Genomic DNA, 15,738 nt, shown 5'->3' with positions numbered 1-15,738 from the left:
AACCCACTAGGAGGGTTAGACATGTCCATCGAGGGAAAGTGCTCCTCTGAGGACAGCTTCTCAGCCTCATGCCGTCTATGTTCCGAACTATTTTCTAACAGCCGGATGGGGACAGAAGACCAAGGGTTCATAGCTATAGATGATAGTGAAGTTAGAGGTTGGCTTATTTTCATTTCTTTAAAAGATACCTGAACCAGGCAAGTCTAGCTGACCAGCGTTCTGGATGGCACAGTGAGTTTATTGACAGGCTCTCAGCTTGATCAGAGGCACAGTGCCTTCTCGGGTGCAGTCTAGCTGGCTCCCGTGGCCTGTGGTGGCTACCTGACTTCTATATTTATCAGGAAACACTACCCTGGCCATTTGGTCCCCTTATGCCACCCAAAGCCCTCCCGTTTATTCTGAGCATCCCTTGTCATTGGTTAGTCTGTCAGCCTCGATGAATAAGCCTCAGTAGGTTACCTAGTCACCTGTCAGTAGGGTATAATGCTGATTGTGCTAAGAGGGCAAGATGATTGGGGGTGGGGTGTCTATTATAAAGCCGAAATTTCATTGGAAGAGAGCTTCTGGCTAGAGTTTAACAAAAGCATAGAAATGGTCAGTGATGGTGCTTTGAACGCTCAGCATAGTGGGGCAGTGGGTGGGGTGGTTGGGTGGAGCGAGAGGATGTCTTTGAACCTCTCTTCAGCCCTGAGTTAGCTCCCTGACCATGGGTGCATCTTAAGCCCCTGTAAGCCAGTTGTCCTTCCTTGAGGTGGAAGTCGTACCGATCGCTGAGAGCTCATCAACCTTGCTTCTCTGAACTGAAAAGGCAGGGGGCATGCACTGCTTGGCATGTGCTGTCTTCAACATGGTCATCCCCTCACCCCACCCCCCATTGATGGGTAAGTAGAGGGGAGGCTTTTCAAGATAGATTTAAAAATGGTTATGAGCAAACCGCAGAGCTAGATGTAAAGATAGTTTTTAAAAGCTATTTATGTTTTTGCTCAGAGCATAAACACAATTGTTGAAAAGCCAGTTCCCATCCAAGTTTTAAAATTAAAAATAGCTTTTGTTCAGACTGGGGATAGAGCTCTGGGGAGTGCTTGCCTCGTGTGCACAGAGCCCTGGGTTGATCCCCAGCACCACATGAAGCTGAGCACTGCGCTGCGTTTCTGCCGTCTCAGCACTCAGGAACTGTGGAAGGAGCACCAGAAATTCAAGGTCATTCTCTACTATACTGTCTTTTGTCTTGACCCGTAAGACAAACAACACAGCAGTAGCTTTTACCTTACTTACCCAGGGTAGAGTCCAGCCCTTGCAGTCTGTCGGGTGCTCACTTCAGCATAGGTTTAAATGGGTGAAGAAAGGCTATGGGGGTTAGGATTCCGCTTACAGCTCTGTATTTAATGCCACATGGGTGTCCTCTTCCCCCAGTTACTTTGCGAACCCAGGGCCATACCCCATATTCCCTGGGCAGTGTATTACTGCCGTAGCTTTCCGAACAGCTGGGGTTGCTTAGCTGTGGACCTGTAATACCACAGAGCGATGAAGGAGACATTTATTTCCACTTGAATATTTATTATGCAGTCACTAAATAAAGAAGGCTCCGTGCTCTTTGTCACGCCCACCGTAGGTGACATAATGACAGGAAAGGCCGCCATAAGCACACCACTGTCTTCACACAGACACAGGAGTGAAGTAGAGGGTCAGTCAAGGTGAAGGTCGTCTAGGAGATCCCTGTGGGGTAACACTGCAGACCATGGTCCCACGGCTGACACATCTGAAGTGACATGCTCTATATACAGTAGTTATTCGTAGTCAGTGGTGCCCCAGCCGCCCGCGTTGGCAGGCTTCTTATCAAGCCCCCAGGAATATTAAGACTATTCTTTTTCCTCCCACATAATCGCTTGATTATAATTTGTTCAGAAAGCTCCCCGCCTTGGATCGCTGCCTTATTTTCACGTAGGCAAAATGGTTTCCAAATTAGAACAAAAATACCCCAAATAGTCTATTGGGGTCTCTGAGTCGTTCCTCCCAGCTGTGTCTAGGCCAAAGTCAAACAATTACAAGGAGCAAACAGTACGGGCTCAGTCCGTCTCGTCTCTGTCCCCGCTATTTGCATTCATATAGGAAACCCCGTGAACTTGGAAAGAAAATGACTTTCTGATGGGATCCTATCATTTCAAACAAATGTCGTCCATGAAGAAAGAATATTAATTACCGCTGTATCCAGAGCAACCCCCTCCCCTCTTTGAGTTGTGTGTTCATCTAGAAGTACAAGGTCAGGGTAGATTGAAAAGCAGGCGTAAGCTTTGAAATGTAATTCACCCTGGAACTGAGAACAGGAGTTCCTGAGGTGTACAGGTGCCGGAAGACCGGCAGGCCGTGGCTTCTGCTTTTGTTCTTTAAAGCGCTCTATTCCATTGGGAGGTCAGCGCCTGGGATGCTCCGTTTGTGTGTCACCAGACGGAGTAGGTGAATGTGATACCAGACGGGCTCAAAAGTGAGGTCCTGGCTGTGGTTATGGGTGACTTCAAGATCAGTGGAGTTCAGCGACATCTTTGAAAGTCAAGCTCAGTGGCCAGCACTTAACTTGCATGGAGGTCTTTCCCCTGCATGTGTTCAGTGTTGCCCTCTCCATCCCTGCTTTCCAAAGCCAAGGTGGCTGGGTCTCAGCCCCGTGTTGAATGCTTTCATCTCATCAATTAAGGCCAGTTACGAGGCTTCTCTGGCAAGGCTGTGTGTGAGTCAGGCGGGGCAGGGCCTTGGCTCAGTGTGCTGCTCTGCAGGGCACACTGGAGCAGGGTCCCTTATCTGCTGAGGAAGGAGTCTTCAGTGCCAGGCACACGTTTCTAACACATTTCCCGGAGCAGGATATGCTGGCACGCATGCGTTCAGTGGAGACTTACAAGGCTTTTGGGTGTGTGTCTTTGTCTGTGCCCTCCCACCCCCTGCATGTGTGAGTGCCCAAGGTGCTGTTATGAATGCCTTGGGTGATTGATGTTGGAGTAAGAGACTGATTCTGCTCTAGGGATTTATAGAAATGGGGGGGGGGGGGCGGGGGTTGTGGCAGGCAGTGATTCGAGCTTTGTTTCTGCCGACTAGGTAACTATCTCGGCAACACAGCTCAACCCAGAAATGCAAGGACATGCTATGTCCGGAGAAGGCAGACCATCACACTGCACAGTCTTTCCCTTCCAGGCTCCTGGGGTTGTCTTTTCCTGCAGCCTGCAACCCCCATTCCGATGCCTCCAGGGCTGTGTCTGCTGCTGCTGGCTAATGAGGCCACATGGAGGGAGTGAATATTGCCACCATCTGTCTTGGTTCCTCCTGTCTTAGTGGGTGCAGATACCTGGATCCAGGAAGATGCAGCTGCCATGCTGGGCAGGCCCGGAGTGCTTGTGTTTGGATCCCAGCCTCACACTGGATTTTCATGGATTCATTGCAGCCACTCCACAGCCTTCAAAGCAAGGGCGAAAAACTTTGTACAATATTCTATAGTTGGCATTACTGAACACAATTACAGCATTTGAGCAAGACATGCTTGGCTTTAAACGGACCTAACATCTTTTCACCAGGAGGTGGTGATGGTGATGAGAGTCTCAATAAGCTGCCTTAACCCACCTAGGTGCAGTTGGTTTCCTGCCTTCCCAAGTGCGTGGCCCTGACTTTGAACTGTGAGAGACTCTGCTTCTTCTAAGCTGGTAGGTGGGGCTTCATCCTGAGAGACTAGAGGTCTCCCTGCCATCTCAAGGTGACCTCCAGTTGCAAGTTTCTGGGAGTACACACACTAGCTGTACTGGCTGCATGCAGGTATGCAGCTGCTGTCCTGAGTTTTTAATGAGAAAAGGCCCTTAATATTAATCAGGCATTATGCAGGTGTGGTTAGCATTGTCATCTTGCCAGCATCTTGAATCACCATGACTGCGATTGTCTACATGGGCTAATTGAGGTGGGAAGACTCATCCGAAATGTCGAAGTTGTCATTCCCTACGTTGAGGTCCCAGATGAAACTGGAAAAGAACTACAGATGTGATGTGTCCAGCTGCATCCCGTCTTATGCCACGATGGTCTGGTAGCCTAAACTCTGAGCCCCAATAAATGTTACTTAGGGTATTTCTATCAGCTGCTTCCTAACAAGACAGATGGTAACTGCTATGGGCTGCGTGTGCCTGTCCCAGAGGTTACATGCTGCTGTCCTACCTCCCAGTTCCTCAGAAGGTGACTGCATTTAGAGATAGACTTTAACAAGATGGCTAGCATGGGGCCCTTGTCCAGTAGACGGATGGCTTTAAGGAAATCAGAGCATGATAGACTTAGGCCATGAAACACATGGATAGAGGGGACCATGTAACACGTAGGTAACCTGCAGCATCCACTAGCTAAGGGGAACCCTGATTCTGCCTACATCTTCGTCTTGGACTCCACCCTACAGAGCCATGAACATCCTTCCTGTCATTGAAGCCTCAGCCTGTGGAACTTCGTTATGGCATATTCCTAACTAATGGCTCCAGTCAGGGCCATTAAGAGATTGGTGAACTGCTCGGTATTTCTGCAAGCGTTCCCATTGCATGCTCCTTTCCTACCTGCAGAGTGTGTGCATCCTGTTCTATTAGTGCAAGGGCTTCCACTAACACAGTGGCTCTCCACCTTCCTTTAACACAATTCCTCATGTTGTGGTGACCCCAACCATAAAATTATTTTTGTTGTAACGTTATAACTGTAATTTTGATACTATTATCTATCGTAATGTAGATATCTGTGTTTCTGATGGTCTTAGGTGACCCCTATGAAAGGGTCCTTTGACCTCCAAGGGGGGGTCACGACCCACAGGCTGAGAACTACTGCACTAGCAGAAGTAATGGAGTGGCTGCTCCTGGCACCTGCAAGGGTCTGTATGTCTCCAGAGAAACAAGCAGTTCCTCTCGTGCCCAGGCCTGGGTAGGGCTCTAATTATCCGTAATGCTTCTGTGGGAAAGAATTTATGGCTTTATAAGTGAATATTTCCGATTTAGGGAAGGGAAGTTGGCAATTAGGAGACCTTCTTACTGCCTTCCAGGCCCGAGGACGGAGCCTGGGAGGATGAATGCCAGAGCCCAGCCCAGTATATCCTGGGGCTCCATGGTGGCTGTGCATGGGGGAATAGAGGAGTGTGTGGGTGTGGGGTGTGTGGGGGTAGGACAGCAGATACCCTGACAGGGTATGGGCTTGCTTGGCATGGGGTGGAGGCAGTGCATGAGGGATTAAGGGAGTGGTCTCAGAGCCTGGTTGGTTCCACTTTAGGAGCTCAGGAGGGCAGAGGTATGGGGTAATCTCTTGGGGACCACCCTAACCGGAGGGCTTGGCCCTGGTCTCCCACCCTCTTCAGTTCTGGGCCTGGGCCACCTGGCTTCCCTGTTTTCCTGCAGTTCCCATTTCTAACTGCTTGTTCTGCATCCTCTTTCCCCATGCTGCTTCCCTCCCTTTCTCTCGGTTCCTCCAGTTCCTCCCCCTCCACCATTTCCTCCTTCCTCTTCCTTCCTGCTTACACTTAGGCCAGCAGAAATCACAGCAGTGCAGAGCATTCTGCAACAACCTCAGCTGACCTCTGGTCAGATATTTTGGTAACAAAGTTGCAGCCCTAACAAGCATGGAATGACCTTTTTTCCTTGTGGTTATATCCTTAAAAGTTATATTAAAACAAAACGACTATTGATAGAGCACCTTGAGTTAGTCCTGGCAAGTGTTCTAGAGAGCAACCGTGTAATACTCAGGACTCAAATAAGGAGCAGTAGTGTCTTAGAGATGCGCGTGGGGGTAGGGTGGCCCAGCAAATAGTTGAAAGACGGTTCCCATGGGGTTTTGGGCCTGAGCCAGTTCCCATCATCTTCTGTGGGATGCTGGCACAGTTAGAATCGGTGGCTTTCCCTATTCATAAACTAGGGATAATAGTAGCTACACCTGCCCTTGAATGCTCCTCTCAAATACTAGTCTGCCACACAGGAGGGGCAAGCTGAGCCCTAACGCAGGGTGCTTAGCTGCAGAGACTGGGAGAGCTGGGAGTAGGGCTGCCCCCACTGTGAAGATGCTGGGTTGGCAGTGGTCCTCACTTTACAGAGATGAGATGTTTTACTTAGAGTCACGTGGCATACTCCTTGGAGCCTTTCAAGTCCCCGTTCTCTTTTCTTGCACCTTATTTCAATCAGATCAGCTGCAAATGCCGCATGCTCTCCTCACGGGGAACAGCTACGTGCTGCCTCCTCCTTGGTTGGCCATTGGCTAGGATGGCACTAGTGTAGGCCAAGTGGGCCCGCAGTGTTGTGAACTCTATGCTTACCTGCTCGTGTTGGTGTTTGATGGCAGCCCAGGAATGCTTGCTTTCCTGGGTGCAGTATGTTCGCTGCTCAGGGACTGCTGCATTAGGCGCTGTTCCCCTTGGATATAAACCCCAAGTTCTGAAGAGTCTTCCTGAAAAAAAGCCCTCAGGGGAACTCTGTGCTGTCTCTGCCACCCCCTCTAGCCTGAAATTTCCCACAATCACTGGTGCTTCTCTGGAAATCCTTTGACTGCCAGGAGGGCAGCAGGCGAGGTCCCCATTCTTTCTCTGGGAGCCAGTTTGGGCTCCCTGTGTCCACCCGTCACCGCCTCTGCTGTGCCCCCGAGACGTGACGGCAGTGACTGTGAGGGAGCTTGCAGAATTGGGTGCTGAGGATGTTCCGCTTCACCACCAGCTCCTGGTGCAGGGCTGCTCTAGTCTGCTCTAAAGTAGCGCCAGGTTGTTCCGTGTCTTTTTCTCTGGCTCTTCTGAACCCTGGGCCTGGATCTCTGTAGATCCTTTGAATGCCAAGTCTTGGTGACCAGACAGCCACTTCCAATTCTAGGGATGCCAAGGATTGCATGGGTGTCGCCTACTGTGTGCCCAACTAGGATCTGAACATCAAGAGCTCCCTGGAGCCTCTGCACCCCGCCCTTAGGCCTAACACCCCATTCTCTGAGATGAAGCAAGACCCGGGCTCCCCATCGGCTGCGGCATTTGGAGAAGCCCTTCCCCCCAGGACACGCAGTTCAGTGTGTTTTCATGGTTTCCACTGAGGGAGGGACAGGCTATCGCAGAGGGCGGCCACCCAGGGTCAGCTGCTGCTGAGGATTTTTGTGGTCAGGGAAGAAGTGAGTCACCATCTTTTCGTCCCTGTGTCTGTCCCTAACCGCGGGAGACTGTGTGGGGAAACTTCCGTGCAGTGATGAAGTGCATTATGGGAGAGGGGTCCAAAAAGGGGCACCATGGGGGGTACAGTGCAAGTCAGCTGACCTGGTTTGTGACATGAGTGGGGCAGGACTGCTGCTCTGTGGAAGTGACCCTGAACCACCTGCCAGCAGGATTTGTCTAGCAGGAAACTGGCAGGGAGGGGTGAAGCTGCTGTCCACTGAGCTGGGAGGTTGTTAAGTTTCCAGGGCAGAGGCGGGGTAGTGTCTGTTCTTTAGGGACAGCATGGTCAACACCAGCAGAAAACCCTCTAGCAGGCAGGTCCCGGTGAGGAGTTGGACATGGCTCCATTTTGCTGTCACTGCATATGGCATGGTTAGCAATGAGAGAGGCGGTTAGGGTTTGCCAGCGAGGAGGTGGGGCAGACACTTGGTTAGACCCTGGGTCAGCACTCCGTACACCAGGTCGTGTGTATCCATTTGACTGTCATAGCTCTACCATGTTTTCACAGTCTCGGGGCCTCTTTGCTTGGTCACAGGGCTCTGTGTCATTCATGTCATGGAACCTGGCCCGAGCCACTGTGTTCTGCAGGATGGCTGAAGGTGTCAGGCCTGGAGCCACTTGAAAAGTATGCATTTTACTCTGTAGGCAAGACGGAGTTACTGAGTAGAATTGTACTGTGAAGCCCTCAAAGCAGGGCTGAGGGCTGTTTCTGGAAAGGGAGCTGAGCGTAGGTTTGGGATAGGCTGGGCTTGGCTTAGAAATTTTTCTGTGTGGGATGGCTGAGGGAATGGGGAATCCCCCAGAGAAGAAGGCGTTAGTTCCCACTAGAGCCCAGGAGCTGGGTGCTGGCTGGAAGGCCTGCGGTGGAGAGGGCTCTTTCATTCTATGGACATAACTGAGTCTGATGGAGGAGAGGTGACTCAAATGAACAACACAGGGTCATCTGCCAACTCACATGTGTGACCCGAGGCCATCCTGAGACGGGCCAGGCAGCTTGAAATCACTGGAGTGAGGAAGGGCTGGCCAGGGCCCCATTCCTGTTTGTGACATCTTGCTGGAGTGTCCCTCCGAGGGATGAAGATGGGGTGGGACATGTTCCCAGGCGATACCAGTGTGCTGCTCCAGAGGTCATGTCTGAACTGGGCCATGGCCAGGTGTGGTCTCTTGGAGTAGCCAGGGGAAGGGTAGACTAGTGCCTGCTTGGACTGATGTCCCCTGTTCTCTCTGGACTACACGGTGGGGTCAGTTCTAGGTGTGTCACCAAATGGCTCATGGGAGGAGGCCTGGGGTGAAGGGAAGGTGAAGGGGCAGGTGTGACCTGAGACCCCTGGGTGCCTTTGGGGCTCAAGGTGGGAGATAAAGAGATGAGAGGGTCGTCCCCTGCTCTGTGTGTTCCTTTCTGACAAACGTGCTGCCATGCCTCATGATTCCTCCTTTAGAGGGCACTGCCCAACAGTGCCCAGGGCAAGGGGCTTGGTTCCTAATCCCGGAAGTTTTGTCTTTGTGAGTGGCCAGCTAATTCTTCATCTTTAACATCACTCCCAGAGACACAGTGCAGAATTGGTGGGAGGACCGTTATAAGTCATGGGGTGCTCTGAGCTGGTGCCCCTTGCTCTTCAGTTCACCATTCTCCTTCAGTTTGCCTTTCTTTGTGGAGGATTTTGGGAGGAGTCACAGGTAGCTAGCTGAGCATCAGATTGTGGTGACAAAGCTCCGTGGCTGTGGTGTGGCTGGACTCCTGCCAGAGCCCTGTGTCTTAATCCTCCCATCCCCGACTCCATGCCCTGCTACTGTAGCTTAGCCTGATCTTTGCATAAGGCCCCGGGGAACAGGTGTGAGGCAGGTAGATAAGAAGACATGGGTGTTTTCTTCTCATTGTCAGCCAGGATAGAGGAACCTGTCCTTCTCTTCCAAGGAGTGCAAATACAAATTGTAACCTCCAGGGGAAATGGGTGCTGTCTATTGCCTGAGTTTGTTTATCATTGGAGCCTGAGGACCACTGAAATGATTCACTGGTTGACAGGGGCAGGGGAGTGATCATATGTCTGCTGCCAGGAGAGGGAGGGAGGGAGAGAGGGAGGAAGAGAGAAAAAAGGGGAGGGGTGTAATTGAGATTTAAATAGGCAGCTTAGGTATTTTTTGACGTGTAGTAAGAGAGAATGGATCTTCCCTTGAAGCCTCTGGTCATAGAATTCCAGGGAGAACCGAAGTGGTAAATGCAGAAGTGGTAACTGTCAAACGTGCTCCTCTGGAAGCCTGGTTCGGGTATACCTGCACAGACCCTGGGCATCATTTGGGACCTTGATTTTGATCTTCATGTAAATACTACGATGCTTAAATCTCTGAAATCAGCAGATCTAAAGGGAAGCTTGTCAAACCCCCCTGTGGAGGAAGATGAGATGGCTCGTTGGGATTCTTTTTTGACTTTCTACTCAGGCCTGCTGAGTAGTGCTTTCTCTCTTCCTAGCTGCCGTTGTCTTCATCAGAGCATCTGTGCCTCCTTGCGTGAGCCCCTCAAGATCAGGCCTCTGTGACTGTTGCTGCTCCCTCACAGAAGAGTGCCTCTCATACAGGATGGCCTCCGGATTCTTACCGCATCTCAATCGCATATGGCTTTGGGGTCTTGGCAGGTGCTAGAGTCTGTAGACTGTGGAAGGCTATCAGAAAGAGGAGCCTATCTCTGCATCTATGGCAAAGTCACCATCCGTGCTGGAGCGAGATGTTCTGGTGGTGCAGCTGCATTGGGCTGCCTGCACTGCAATGAGTAAGCTGTCCCCCATACTCTGAAAGCCCAACCAGCTCATCAGTGAACAACAATACTTTGTCTTTGGTGCTCTAAAGAAAGGGTAGATGTTTACAGCCCTCTAGGGAAAGAGTTCACGGCAACACCAGGACATACTTTACAGCCATTGAGGGGGGTGTCCCCTTTGTTGATACCTCCCGATTTCTTTTCCTTGGCTGCATGTGCACGGAGGTGATATGTGGAAAGCTGGAGGGAGGGAATATGGGGTGGGAATCCTTTCGTATGCTCTGGTTGTGGCTGTGCGTAGCCCCTCGGGAGTCACTCTAAGTATGAGCTGGTGTTGCTTGAATTCATTTCTGTAAAGTGATGGCTCATAGATCTGACTTAATGTCTGAAGTCTTCTTCAGTGACACGTAGAAAATTTCCATGTGTGGAAGCGAGGCTACTCACAGTGGATGCTCCACAGAGCATGGTAGAAAACTACAGCATCCACTCTAGGTGGCCCATGTAGGTGGAAAGGAGGTTTTGGCTGGGTTTGGGATTGGCCTCTGGGTACATTGTTCCAGGCTGTATGGAGAAGCTGTGGCCTGGCTTAGGTTCCTCCCTGGTCCTCCCGTAGGAGGCTCTTGTTATCCTCTGTTCCTTGGTGGTTTCCAGCGTCATGGGATCGAAACTCTGAGGGTTGACAGTGGAGGTCCTAAGGCTTTGGAGAAACCTGTCAGTGCTGGTTTTTTGTGACCCTGACACACCCAACTTGGGCTATTTTGTAGATGAGCATGTTGTTGCCTAGGCGTAGACTTCTATAAAATCCCTCCCCATGTTCTACTTATGGCCAAGATACTTGTTCATTCAGAGAAATTTCAGTAGGGCGGCCTGTCTGTCCTCACAGGATGGTGGATGACTTGGTGGCCTGCTTCTCACTGTTGATGTTCTGTTTGGGGCTAGTTCCTGGAAAGAATGCAGTCTCTTATAGAAAGCTCGACAAGAGCTGTCGGTACTGTTAACCCTTGCGGAGGTGGGGAGGTGTGAGAAGCATCGTGTAGTTCCTGCTCAGTGTTGTATGTACCTTTGGAGCAGGTGCATACAAGGCAGTCTTGTTCTCAGGGGACATTTGACAGCACTTGGAGACATTTTTTGCTGGTGTCGCTGGGAAGGGTAGTGCTGGCACCAGGTGAGTAGAGGTCAGGCCTGCTGCTCCACAGCCTGAAAGAAAGCTCTGTGACAAAGGACTGGCCAGCTCAGTGAGTGTCACAGCCTTGAGGATGACTGACCTGGAACCTCTGGCCTCTCAGCGTCACTCTGCCCCACACCATGGCCACCACCCGCTTCCTTCTTGCAGAGCTTTGTGCTTGCTTCAGCCTTAGTGCACAGCTTCTCACCTTCTGTGTCCTTGTACCCTGTCACTTCTCTGTGACCTTCTGCCCTGTCAGTTCCCCTTCTCCCTGCAGCACAGCTAACTCTGGGCCTAGCCCTGGGCTGTTTCAGGTCTCCTCAGTACACATGTCACCAGTGACAGCAGGTGGATACAAGCTGGCCTTTTGTTTGAAGTTTGTCAGCACCTGAGAGAGTGGCAGATCTGCTTGGTGACGGAGCCCTCTGCAGATAGAGGGCATGAGCCCTGCTCATTGCATCATGCAGGTGTTTGTCACCTCCTGTGGTGCTTTCCTGACAGCTAGGAATCCCTGGGAAGGCCTTATCTGGAGGCTACTGAGCTGGACTCTATACTATCAGGGACACAGAAGTCCCTTCTCCTCCACTGTCCATTCCCTCACATTGGGGGATTGGTACCCATCCATCCCTACCATGCTGTTTTCTGACAGGAATTGGGGGTCAAAACCCATCTTTCTGGGGTCAAGCCAAATTTGGTTTTGGTTAAACTACCCTGACCGGATTTCCTTCTTTGTTATTGTCTAAAACATGGTTGCATTGTCACTGAGGTGACAGCCAAGCACCTCCAGGTACACTTGAAAAGCTCACAGAGGCATACTGCCGGCAGGTGTTCTGGCTACACTCAGCCACATCTCTGGCTTATTGTCAGCCTTTGCATTGTGGCTGCTGCATGAGAAACAGCTCAGGAAGGGTCCTTCCCCATGCTTGCACAACATGTCCCCACCCTGAAGAAGAGCACACTTTTCCTGCCTGCCCCCTGGATCAGATACGCTTGCTTTCCCTTTCCATTCTTTCCTCTGAGGAGATGGATATGGGCCCTGAACCCAGGGCCTTGCACCTGCTAGACTACTGAGCTGCAGCCCATCCCTGTATTTTTGTTTTCAGACAGGGTCTCCCTAAGTTGCCCAGAGGAATTTGAACTCACTCTGTGGCTCAAGCAGGCCTCAGATTTGCAGTCGCTCTGGGATAGCATGTCTGACATGGTTTTGTTCGCAACCTCCAGCTTATAAATATGAAAACCTGGGGCCCCTACAGATCTACAGCCTGCAGACTCTAGGTGGGGACAGTACCCAGTCCATCCAGAGTATCATAATAAATCTCAAATCAGAAATCCTTCTGAAGCCTTCATGATGGGATGGAGGCTCATGTTGAGATCTGAAAGTGTCAGTCAGATACACATGTCTTTCTCTTTGCAACATCTCCCTGTCAGCCAGTTACCAGAAGGGAGCTCCTGAGACCCAGCAAGTAGTTCTTTGTGGCTCTGGGCTTCTGTGCCCAGGCCAGGGTAGGACCGTGCTTGGTGGTTTCTGCCAGCAGACATGAATCTAAAAAACAGCCTGATTACTAGCTATCAAATTGTATTTTTTTGGAAAGTCGGCCTGCGAAGCAGATGGTTCCTCTGCTGACTCGCAGAGAGGCTCCTTTAAATAAGGCTTCTAGGCTCTCCTAACCAACACTTGCAAAATGTAATGTTCACGAATTAAGGAGGCTTAATTGATGGCCAGCTCCAAATGGCACTGGATACAGGTCATGGAGGGTGGCCAGAGGCTCCTATAAAGCTTAGGGCATTGGGAGGGCTATTTGGATCCTCTAGGGCATTCTTATTTAGGCAACTGAGTTCCTCCCTGCAGTGCTCAGGCCCTGCCCATGTGCTTTTGAAGGATGGAGCAAAGAGATCAAGGACACACTCTGTGTGTGTGTGTGTTGTGGTGCGTTATGCTGTATGATGTGGAAGATACAGATGTGGGGTATCCATTTAAGAACACCCCACAAAATACCCCAGGAACACTCAGCATGCCATGTGAAGTGTTTTCTTTTAGCTGAGACAGGTCTGGCTTTGTGCAGGGGATTTAGGTTTTGGAGTGACAGGCTCAGGATCCTGTGTCTTCTGAGGCTGGGAGAGCCCAAGTCTCCAGGGCTGTGGGGAGAGGCCATGTGCTGGGACCAGGGTATTGAGGTCTTCAGGGAGTCTTTAGAACTGGTGTGTGGAGCCTGTGGTTACTCCTGGGGAGAGAGTACTGAGAGAGAGGGAGAGCAGCAGCCTGGCTGGCTGGGTGCTCCCAGTCTTCCTGGGAGACTGTGTCATCTGAGGTGGATGGAATGGATTCTTCTACTCTGCAGCCTGCATCCTAGTATGGCAAAGCACAAAACCCGGGATGGATTCCATACCAAGAACGAATAATGAGCTGGCACTAATAGACTAGTATTTAAGCTCTAAAGGAATGCAAACTTACCCCTGCCCCATCCCCAACACCTCATTTTGGCTCTAGGTGTCCCTCAGGTAATAAGGAAAATGTATTTTCCCTGGCTTCACTATGCAGTAGATATTATTAAGGTTCACATGGGCATTTGAAAGAAGCCCCATCCTTGCACACTGAGAGGTTAGACCCAGGCTCCAGTGAGCCAGGGTTGAATCCCTACCTTTACCTTTGCCACAGTGCGCAGCTCCTATTTCTCAGTCTTGCAGACCTGGTTACCTGGGCATCTGTACAGCCACAGCTGTAAGGTTAGACTGATGCCAGGTCCTAGTGGTATTGATTACTAGCTGGACAGTGTGCTTGCTACTGTGCCATCTGACACTGTTCTCCACAGTCTTTTTAGTCCTAAAATCACAAACATCATTTTTTATAAGTTTGTGAATTCCTTGAGGCGAGACCCCACCTTGTCTCTCTCTCTCTCTCTCTCTCTCTCTCTCTCTCTCTCTCTCTCTCTCACACACACACACACACACACACACACACACACACACACTTTGATGAACCAATAGAAGAGATGTTAATAATACTTCTTGGTAATATCAGGGTTTTTGTTTAGTTTTTGATGGCATCTAGGCCAGTTCACATTTTGTTTGCTCTTCATGCTAATAAAGCTGCTGGGACAAAAGTCATTAGTGCAGGTGTCGGCACTGAGATTCTGACACAAAGTTCCATTCTCACCCAGGAGCTGTGTAGTCTTGGGGGCATGTCCCCACCCTCTCTGAGCCTCAGCATCCTCCTAAAGGGACGGATCTAGACATTTTAATGCCTGGCTTCCACCCTAGAAAGGTTGGTGCCTCTTGGGTTTTGTCAGAGAGAGTTGCTTTAGTCAAACAGGGAGTAAGACGGCCTTAACCTCTGAATGATGTGTCTGAAGAGCCACTACGGAAACTAAGAGTTTCAACAGAAGGTATACCTTGCCCATGGCTGATGGTCGGTCATATAATTGCGTTAGAAGCCATTGATGGTAGTTAGCTATGTTTTCACACGTATTAAGAAAAAAAAGGAGGTTGAGAGATGGCTCATGGGGGAATTGCTTGCCATACAGACACAAGGACTTCGGACTCCTGTACCCACTTACACATCAGGTGGATGTGGTACCCCACCTATAATCCCATCGCTTGGGAGACAGAGATTGGGGATCCCTGGAATCCCCCAATCTGGGTTCAAGTGAGTGACCCTGCCTTAATGTATAAAATGAAGAAGGGCTGAGGAAGGATGCTGACATCAACCCCTGGCCTTCGCATGCACACATGCTTCCATGCTTGCGCACACACAGCACACATATGCCCCCCATATATATATATATATTTATATTTATATATATATATTTACCCACATGTAAGCAATAAGTAAATGAATCATATAGAAACCTTTCTGATAATTTTTCTTTAAAACCTTGGTTTCTTACACTGCGATCTCTTTCAGGAGACATGGCCTGTTCATTCTTACGCCACTTTTACTGACATGAACACAACAGATACTCCCAAAATTTTGTGATGAGATTACAGAGTGACTAGCTGGCGAGACCTGAGAAATGCCTGATCTTCACAGCCACCTACATCTTGCTTAGATATACCCTTCAGGAAACTCTGTCCTTTTCAGGTCAAGAGAAGCCCCCCTCCCGCATCTGGTTAGTGGGCACTGAAAATGCATTTTCAGCCGGGCGGTGGCGGCGCACACCTTTAATCCCAGCACCCGGGAGGCAGAGGCAGGCGGATCTCTGTGAGTTCGAGACCAGCCTGGTCTACAAGAGCTAGTTCCAGGACAGGCTCCAAAACCACAGAGAAACCCTGTCTTGAAAAACCAAAAAAAAAAAAAAAAAAAAAAAAAAGAAAGAAAGAAAATGCATTTTCCTCCTGGAACCCGTAAACAAGATGGCAGAAGCAGTGTATCTATGTTCAGGATGGTCTGAAGAACTAGCCTGTGACCGCATATAAATCCTGTAGTACATGGTGGTGGGGCCACATATGAGCACTTGTGGAAGGTGAGGGGCAATAAGTAGGGGAAATGAAGGGAAATACAGCTTTTAAATATGAACATGCCTGGCTCATAGTGTTTTCGCCAGCTCCAGTGACCCCAAACGTGCTAATCTAAGCTAAGCAAGTGTTATCTCCATCTTACAGTTGGAGAACCCAGATGGTTAGGAAGGAGAGGAGCCTGGCAAGACACACTTCTTCAAGACA

The 15,738-nt window shown here is 50.1% G+C and overlaps 1 protein-coding gene across 4 annotated transcripts in view; it reads left to right on the top strand.

Annotated features, from left to right (window-relative positions):
* The window catches only part of Agap1 (ArfGAP with GTPase domain, ankyrin repeat and PH domain 1), a 455,752-nt gene that overhangs the window by 119,959 nt on the left and 320,055 nt on the right, over positions 1–15,738 (top strand). The window lies entirely within an intron of this gene.

This window comes from Microtus oregoni, unplaced genomic scaffold (genome assembly GCF_018167655.1).
Source record: "Microtus oregoni isolate MIOR12 unplaced genomic scaffold, Mior012 000004F_ref0000308, whole genome shotgun sequence".
In the NCBI taxonomy this organism is placed as follows: Eukaryota; Metazoa; Chordata; class Mammalia; order Rodentia; family Cricetidae; genus Microtus; species Microtus oregoni.
Note: the sequence above shows the minus strand (reverse complement) of the source record. Positions and strands in the feature narration are given on the sequence as shown.